This window comes from Apodemus sylvaticus, chromosome 5 (genome assembly GCF_947179515.1).
Source record: "Apodemus sylvaticus chromosome 5, mApoSyl1.1, whole genome shotgun sequence".
Classification (NCBI taxonomy): Eukaryota; Metazoa; Chordata; class Mammalia; order Rodentia; family Muridae; genus Apodemus; species Apodemus sylvaticus.
Genome location: NC_067476.1, coordinates 113,042,842 through 113,051,446, shown reverse-complemented (window position 1 = coordinate 113,051,446; position 8,605 = coordinate 113,042,842).

The window sequence follows — 8,605 nt, the reverse complement described above, 5'->3', positions numbered from 1 at the left end:
CAAACTCAGAAATCTGCCTGCCTCTGCCTCCCAAGTGCTGGGATTAAAGGTGTGTGCCACCACCGCCCGGCTATCATACCTGGTTAAATGGATGATTCCAGAATATAATGGGAAATAGTAATGGTATAACTCCATTATTTTTTAACTTAATCCTAAATCTTTGTTTTTAGAGGTGCTTAACTATTAATGAGTTTCCAGTAAGAGGTTAGAATCTCTTAGTAGGTTACAGAGTTAATTTGGTAGTTGATGGTTAATATTAAGTAGGATATAGAGACGAGGAGATCATATGTCACAAAGTATGGAGTACTGATTGTAATTCTTTCTGTCTTAGCTGTACATACTTTGTAGACATAGAAATCTCATATATTTACTTATATGTAAACTATATATATTTGTATAAATTTAGAATATAAAAACTGAGAGTTCCTCAGTAAGCAAAAAGCATCATGGAATAAGTTGGCTGTACATTGTCTATGATGAAGCTGGCTTAGATAATGAAGTGGACATGGATAATCAAAGAAACATGTATGTATTGCAACTAGGAAGCTACAAGTATTTGGCAGGACATGGTGGACACCTTTAATTCTTGTACTTTGGAGGCAGAGACAGGCCAGGGCTACATAGCAAATTCCAAGGCAGGCCAGGTTACCCAGTGAGACTCTGTTTCAAGAAAAGTAAGCTATAAAATGCTTGTGATTAGATGAGATACAGCACAAACAAACAAGTAAAACAAGATATTTGTTTGCCTTCCCCACCTCCACCGCTTCCCCACCTCCACCACTTTATTCAAATGTCACCCCTAGAGTTGAATGGTGACACACACCTTTAATCACAGCACTGTGGAGGCAGATATCTGTGAATTCAAGGCTAGTTTGGTCTGTATAGATAGCTTCAGGCTAATCAGAGTTATATAGTAACACCCTGTTTCAAAAAAAAAACCAAAAACCTTTTCCAGTATTTATAATTGTGAACCTAGTAGGTTCAGTAGATTGTGATATCAGACATTTCTTCCTTTCCCTATGGTTCTTTGATAAATTGCTTTTCCTACCAAAGTAGACTTTTGTAAAGTCGTTTTGTCTCCAAGTTATCCTTCTCCCTACTACTTGCACATTTCTAAAGCAGAAATTCATGTTTTGTCTATGGTTGCTCATAGTGAATAAAGTAATAAGAGAATTATATGTGTTGATATCCTATAATCACCTGTGGTAGTTCTCCAGAAAGGCCAACAATGATCCATGCCTCCTGATAACCAGGTCTATGGCCCCATGGACACAGGAATATTGAGCCTGCCATTTCTGGACCTTTTGCATACTTATTGATTTGGAGTTGCCTCATTAGAAGTTAAGATACTATGCTGATGAGTCCCGTAGAGACAACATGGAGATAGAGGTCAAGTCTTCCATCTATCTCTAATAAAACAATAAGTTTGCCACTGTCTGACGGCAGCTGCATGAGACCCTAGACATGACAAGAAGAGCCATGTGTGTACCCTGTCTATTCACAGAACTGTGAAAAACACTGTGGCAGGTATGAAGTAGATGTGTCCCTGACGTAGTGGGCACTCAAATGCTAGTGGTTATCCATCTTGCTTTCTGGGTCATTTTTATGGTTGTAATGTTATTATTTGAGACAAGTTCTTACTATAAACCTCTAGCTGGCCTGGAACTCACTTCATAGACCCATTGTATTTAACTCACAGAGATCCAATTGCCTGTTCCTCCTAATGCTGGGATTAAAGGTGCACACCACTACACCTAACTTCTTTTTTAAATTATTGAGTGCTTTAACAAAACGTGCTTAAAAAAAAAAATTATCCAGGCAATGGTGGTGCATGTCTTTAATCCCAGCACTTGGGAGGCAGAGGCAGGCAGATTTCTGAGTTTGAGGCCAGCCTGGTCTACAGAGTGAGTTCCAGGACAGCCAGGTCTATACAGAGAAACCCTGTCTCAAAAATCCAAAAACAACATCAAAAAAAAAAAAATCAAAACAAAACGTGCAAGACCTTTGTAATATCTTTGTTATAGTTTTTCCTTTACCTTTTTGGGATTTTGGTGATTGAACCCCGAGCCCCAAGGATGCCAGGCAAGTGCTCATTACTGGGCTGTCTCTCCAGGTCACTCTTTTGTTCATTTGTCAATAAATAGCATGCCATTTTATATAAGAATTTCTTAATACCAATTTTTTACACACCCTCTGAAGTTCATTTTTTAAAAGTAATTCAGTCATTCACTTAAATGTGAAAACAACACATTGTTTCTAAATACAATTAAGTTTCACATGGTGAAACAGTTGCCAATACCATTCAGTTTCCAGTGGTGGTAGGTAAATATTTACTTTCATTTTTTAAATGATAGGAATTGGAAAATCTATTCAGATGGTAAATTTGCTAATTATTAGTATCTTCTCCTTTCCACTTTAAACAGTCTTGTTAAGAGTCCTTTCTCTTTGAAAAAACAAAAAAGTAATTTGCTGCCTGTCAACCTTCAGTCTATTGGTTGTAATCTATTCTATTTCCCCCTTCCAGGTAGATCCATGTGCCTACCCCCCGCCCCCCAGCCCTCCTTGTTACTTAGCCTCTCTAAGTCTGGATTTAGCATGATTATCCTTTATTGAATAGCTAATGTCTGCTGATAAGTGAGCATATTCCATGTTTGCCTTTCTGGGTCTGGGTTCCCTTAATCAGGATGATCTTTTCTAGTTCTCTCCATCTGCAGATTTCATACATTATTGCTTTTAATAGCTGAGTAATATTCTGTTGTGTAAATATACCAGAATGTGTCTGTTTTCACATGTGTGAACATGTGTGTAAGGACACACACACATGTAGAGGCCAGACATCAATGTTGGGTGTCTTCTTTTATGGTTCTCTATCTGATTTACTCCTGTCTGTCTATAGACAGGGTCTCACTATGTAGTTGTGACTGTCTTGGAACTCATTGTGTTGACCAGGCTGGCCCCGAAGCTTCTGTCTTCTTAGATCTAGGCCCCTGGTCTCCCCACCTCATCCATCCATCCATCCATCTATCCATCCATTTATCTATCTATCTATCATCTATCTATGGTTTTTCTCAGGGTTTTGGTTTTTTGTTTGTTTGGTTTGTGTGTGTGTGTGTGTGTGTAGCCTATGTTGTCCTAGCTTTCTTGAAACTTGCTTTGTAGTTTAGGCTGGCCTTTAACTCAGAAATCCGCCTGCCTCTGCCTCCCAAGTGCTGGGACCAAAGGCGTGAGCCACTACTGCCTGGCCCTTTATTTTCTTCTAAGAATAAATTTAAATTTAGAATTTGTGTATCATGCCATGATACATGTATGGTCAAAGGCCAGCTTGTGAGGATTGGTTCTTTTCTTCAACTGTGTGGGTTCTGGGGGTTGAACTCAGTCATCAAGGTTGGGAGCACGTGCCTTTACTCACTGAGCCGTCTTTTCTTTTTTCTTTTCTTTTCTCTTCTCTTCTCTTCTCTTCTCTTCTCTTCTCTTCTCTTCTCTTCTCTGTTCTGTTCTGTTCTGTTCTGTTCTGTTCTCCTTTCAGTTTTTTTGAGACATAGTTTCTTTGTGTAGCTCTGCCTGTCCTGGAACTACCTCTGAAGATCATGCTGACCTAAACTCACAGATATTGGCCAGCCTTCCGAGTGCTGAGATATGTGTCACCACTGCTTGGCTAAGTCATCTTTTCTTCATTTTGAGAGAGGGTGTCACTGTAAGCCTGGCTGGCTTGGAACTTGTTATGTAAGCCTTAAGCTCACCAGAGATATGGTCTGCCTCCCAAATGCTGGGATTAAAAGTGGGTGCCATTAATCTAGGCTGCCTCTTGGCAGCCTCATAATTTCATTATAAATTTCATTTATAAAAGGGAACACTAATCTAGGCTGCATCTTGGCAGCCTTATAATTTCATTATAAATTTCATTTATAAAAGGAAACACCTAAAATTTATTAATAATAATAATTATTAATTTATTTTGAGACAGGGTCCCTGTGTAGGCTGGTATGGAACTCATTCTGTAGATCAGCCTGGCCTCAAACTCCTAGAGATATACTTGTCTCTGTCTCTAGAGTGCTAGGTTAAAAGCTGTGTGCTACTATGCCCTCCCTGGTCAGTTTCCTTTACTGGCTAGCACATCAGCCACTGGTGTCAGTGTGATGGTTTGTATATGCTCAGTCTAGGGAGTGGTACTCTTAGGAGGTGTGGCCCTGTTGGACTGTGGGTGTGGGCTTTAAGACCCTCCTCCCCACTTCCTGGATGCCAATATTCTGCCAGCAGCCTTCAGATAAAGATGTAGAACTCTCAGCTCTGCCTGCACTGTGCCTGCCTAGATGCTGCCATGTTTCCACCTTGATGATAATGGACTGAACCTGTAAGCCAGCCCCAATTAAATGTTGTTCTTTATAAGACTTGTATTTGTCATGGTGTCTGTTCAGAGCAGTAAAACCCTAACTAAGACAATCAGTGAGTGTACAAGTCTCTGGTTGATAGAGGGAAAACTGTTGTCCTCAATATTGAGCTGTGGAAACTGAGGCATGAGAACTCTAAGTGATTGTGTTCCTTAAGAGTGATGGGGGCAAGGCCTACCTCATTCAGCACCTTTCTTCTTGACCCCCAGAACTCTTGATTTACAGAAGCCCTCCTCACTCCCAACCCACCAGTCCAACAAAGAGACTCCTCTCCTGAGGGACCCATTCCATAGAGATAACAGAGCCTAACAGGGTTGCGGGCTCAGATTGAGCAAGAGGAGGCCCTATGTGTATGTACCTTTTGTGTAAGAGACAAATACTTCTATCTGCCCACCAGAAGTCATTTGTGATGGATGAACACTGGCTCCCAGTTCTTGGTGTTCCTGCCTTTGGAGGAGAGAATGCAGCAGAATGACATTGTTCTAGCCCCCGGGGTTCAAGAAGCCATGCCACTTCTACTCTCTCTAGGAACTCTAAGGCCATTTAAAGTATAAACGAGAGCTAACCTCTAGAAAGGGTGGGCAGAGATGGCAAGTCACTCCAGCCTGTACTTGTCAATTGCCACATGAGTCAAGCTATCTAGTCCAAGCAGCTCCAGCTGAGGTGACAGGTTTTCCTTAGCATCCTAGTACCTAGTCTGTGTGGTAATGGGGTACTCAAAGGGAAAAAAGGAGGTGGTCCTTGTCCTTGCAAGTTTAGGACTTGCTGTATCCCAATGCTACCACAGGTGGCACAGAGTCAGAGCTTTCCTCAGCTGTACAGAGACTCTAGTCCCGGTACACCAGCTTAGCCTGCTGGTGCCCAAGGCGCTTGAAGGTGGCAGTGACAGGAAACCAAGAAGGCAGCGACTGTAAGTCAAGTGTAGATGCTCTTAGGTACAACCTCGGGTATGAGGGGAGACCTGGAGGCCTCACAGGATAACCTTTCACAGCTGGAGGCCAGGACAGTGGTGCAGCCAGCTTAGGAGTGCTTGCCACACTGGACCTCTCTGATTCTGAGGTTGGTCATTGGGTGGGGCATACTGGTCCAGTCCTTTTGAGCTGTGTCTACAAAGCTCTACATTTTGGCCAGGTCCACAGTGGCAGGGGGATGCACTTAGTCCCGTGCTATGGAAATGCTACCTGGGTGGCCATGCCCCACCCACGGCTCTGCAGCTATCTCTCCTCCACAGGCTGTGATACCTTCAGAGAATATGAAGTGATAAGATGGAATATGCTGGAAAGTTACCCCTAAGAAAGCAGAGCAGAGTAGTAATGCCCTTTGTCTTCAAGCCCACATCACCTTAACACTTTTCTCTCACCCATGTATTCTTCCTCCGCCTCATTCTTTTCTAATCTTTTATTTATTTTACACTCCAGATTTTATCCCCCACCCAAGTCCAGCCTCCGACTGTTCCACATCCCATATCTCCTCCCCAACCCCTGTCTCCACTAGGATTCCCCCTCACCCCCCACCCCCCAACCAGACCTCTAAAATCCCTAGGGTCTCCAGTCTCTTGAGGGTTTAATGCATCTTCTCTGACTGAACACAGACCTGGCAGTCCTCTGCTGTATATGTGTTGGGGGCCTCATATCAGCTGGAGTATGCTGCCTGGTTGGTGGTCTAGTGTTTGAGAGATCTCAGGGGTCCAGGTTGAGACTGCTGGCAGAAAGAATGGAAACAGGCAACTTTGGGAGGTAGGAGATTGGGGGAACCCCCTCTAGAATGCACCAGAGACCTGGGAGGTGATAGACTCTCAGGACTCAAAGGAAGGGACCTTAGATGAAATGCCTGACAATAGGGAGATAGAACTTATAGAGCCCACCTCCAGCAGGAAGACAGGGCATCAAATGAGGGAGAGGAGGGCCATCCCACAGTCACAACTCTGACCCATAATTGTTCCTGTCTCAAAGAATTTCAGGGATGGAAATGGAGAGGTGCCTGGGGCAAAGAAGGTTCAGTGACAGGTCCAAAGTGGAATCCAGCTCAAGGGAGGGCCCAGGGCCTGACACTATGACTGAGGTTATGGAGTGCTCACAAAAGGGACCTGTCATGACTGCACTCCAGAAGACCCAACAAGCAGCTGAAAGAGTCAGATGCAGATATTTGCACCCAACCAATGGACAGAAGCTGCTGACCCCTGTGATTAAATTAGGGAAGGATGGAAGAAGCTGAGGAGGAGGGCAATCCTGTGGGAGGACCTCTACCTCATGGTTTAGCTCATTCAAGTAGCTGTGAAGATTTACTAGACAGTGAGGAATAGAGAAATTGCTCAGTGGGTAGAGCACTGGCTTCTCTACCAGAGGACCTGGGTTTGAATCCCAGCATCCACACAGTTCTGGGATATCTGATGCACTCCTTTGGATTTCACGGGCATCCGAAATGCATAAGGTGTATGCAGGCAAAACACCCATGCAGAGAAAATACAAATAACGTTTTTTAAAAAATCAAGACTGGGTTTATGTGAACTTCCAGCTCTTGAAATACCCACAGTGCCACAGGACTTTCTTTCAAAATATCCTGTGTAGATCTAAGAAACAGTCCTTTCCTTTGTTCTCTCTCTCTCTCTCTCTCTCTCTCTCTCTCTCTCTCTCTCTCTCTCTCTCTCTCTCTGGTTTTTTGAGACAGGGTTTTTCTGTGTAGCCCTGGCTGTCCTGTAACTCACTCTGTAGGCCAGGTTGCCCTCAAACTCAGAAATCCACCTGCCTCTGCCTCCCAAGTGCTGGGATTAAAGGTGTGCGCCACCACTGCCGGGCTTCTTTGTTCTCCACACATTGCAGAGTCCTCTCTGGCCTGTGTGTGCTGTATTCCAGATTGCAGTCCTAACCTTTACTTGTTTTTGTTTTTGTTTTTTGTTGGTTTTTCAAGACAGGGTTTCTCTGTGTAGTCCTGGCTGTCCTGGAACTCACTCTGTAGACAAGGCTAGTCTCGAACTCAGAAATCCACTTGCCTCTGCTTTCCAAGTGCTGGGATTAAAGGCGTGCACCACCACTGCCCTGCCTAACCTTTGCTTGTTAACTTAGTCCCCCTTACTGGAGATCTGCCTCCACAGTTTTGACTTTGACACAGCTTTATGGAAAGGTTCACAGAGAGAATAACCATGGTTTCCTGTCAATACCCAGGAGGAATTAAAGCCTCCTGCTCATAGCTGCTTCATTTGCTTGCAATGCCCAGAACTAGAAACTAGAATACTAGAATAGATTTCTCTCTCTCTCTCTCTCTCTCTCTCTCTCTCTCTCTCTCTCTTTCCCTCTCCCTCTCCCTGTCCCTCTCTCTCTCCATTTCCCTCTCCCTCCTCTCTCTCTCTCTCTCTCTCTCTCTCTCTCTCTGTGTGTGTGTGTGTGTGTGTGCGTGCGCGCGCGCGCACGCACATGGGGAGTTCTCCCTCACTCCTGCCTCCCCACTCTACACAAGCACGTACTCCAGTATATACACATGATGTGGAGATTCATATCCAGTGCCTTCCTCTATCCCACTCTGTTTTTAGACACAGAATCACAGAATCTGGAGTTCACTGAGCTAGACTGGCCAGTCAGCAAGTCCCTAGGATTTGTCTATCTTCCTGTCCCCTTTTGCCTATAAGCATTAGGTTATAGATGCAGGCTACTGCTTTTGACTTTTCCATGGGTTCTGGGGCTCAAACTCAGGTCCACATACTTTCACTGTTACTGAATAAGCTGTCTCCCCAGCCGACCCCCAAGACACTCTTCAATATAACAAATATTTAATATACTTTATTACTTACTTTCTTTTTGGATTTTTGAGACAGGTTCTTGTGATATAGCCTTGGCTGATCTGAAATTCACTATGCAAACTAGATTGGCATTGAGCTTAATGCCAATCTTGTCTCTGCCTCCCGAGTGCCCAGAATTATAGGCCCAACCCATTTTAAGGCATCAGTTGAAGGGCTCATTTGGTATATAGCAATAGACAACAAATATATTTCTTTACATAAAATTATGCTTCCTCAAAACAGGTAATTTATTTGGTTTGTAATAGGCGCTTATGTGTATTGTTAACTGTCAGATGCCCAACAGTAACAGAGGCTGATGGCTCAAGACATACCTTCAATTGTTCTTGTTTCCGAGTTGACATTGTGCAGGCAAGATGATACGACATGGAAGCTGCTGTGGCCTTTGCTGGCTGGTGTGGCTTAGCTTGCCTGAATTCCTGTGTTG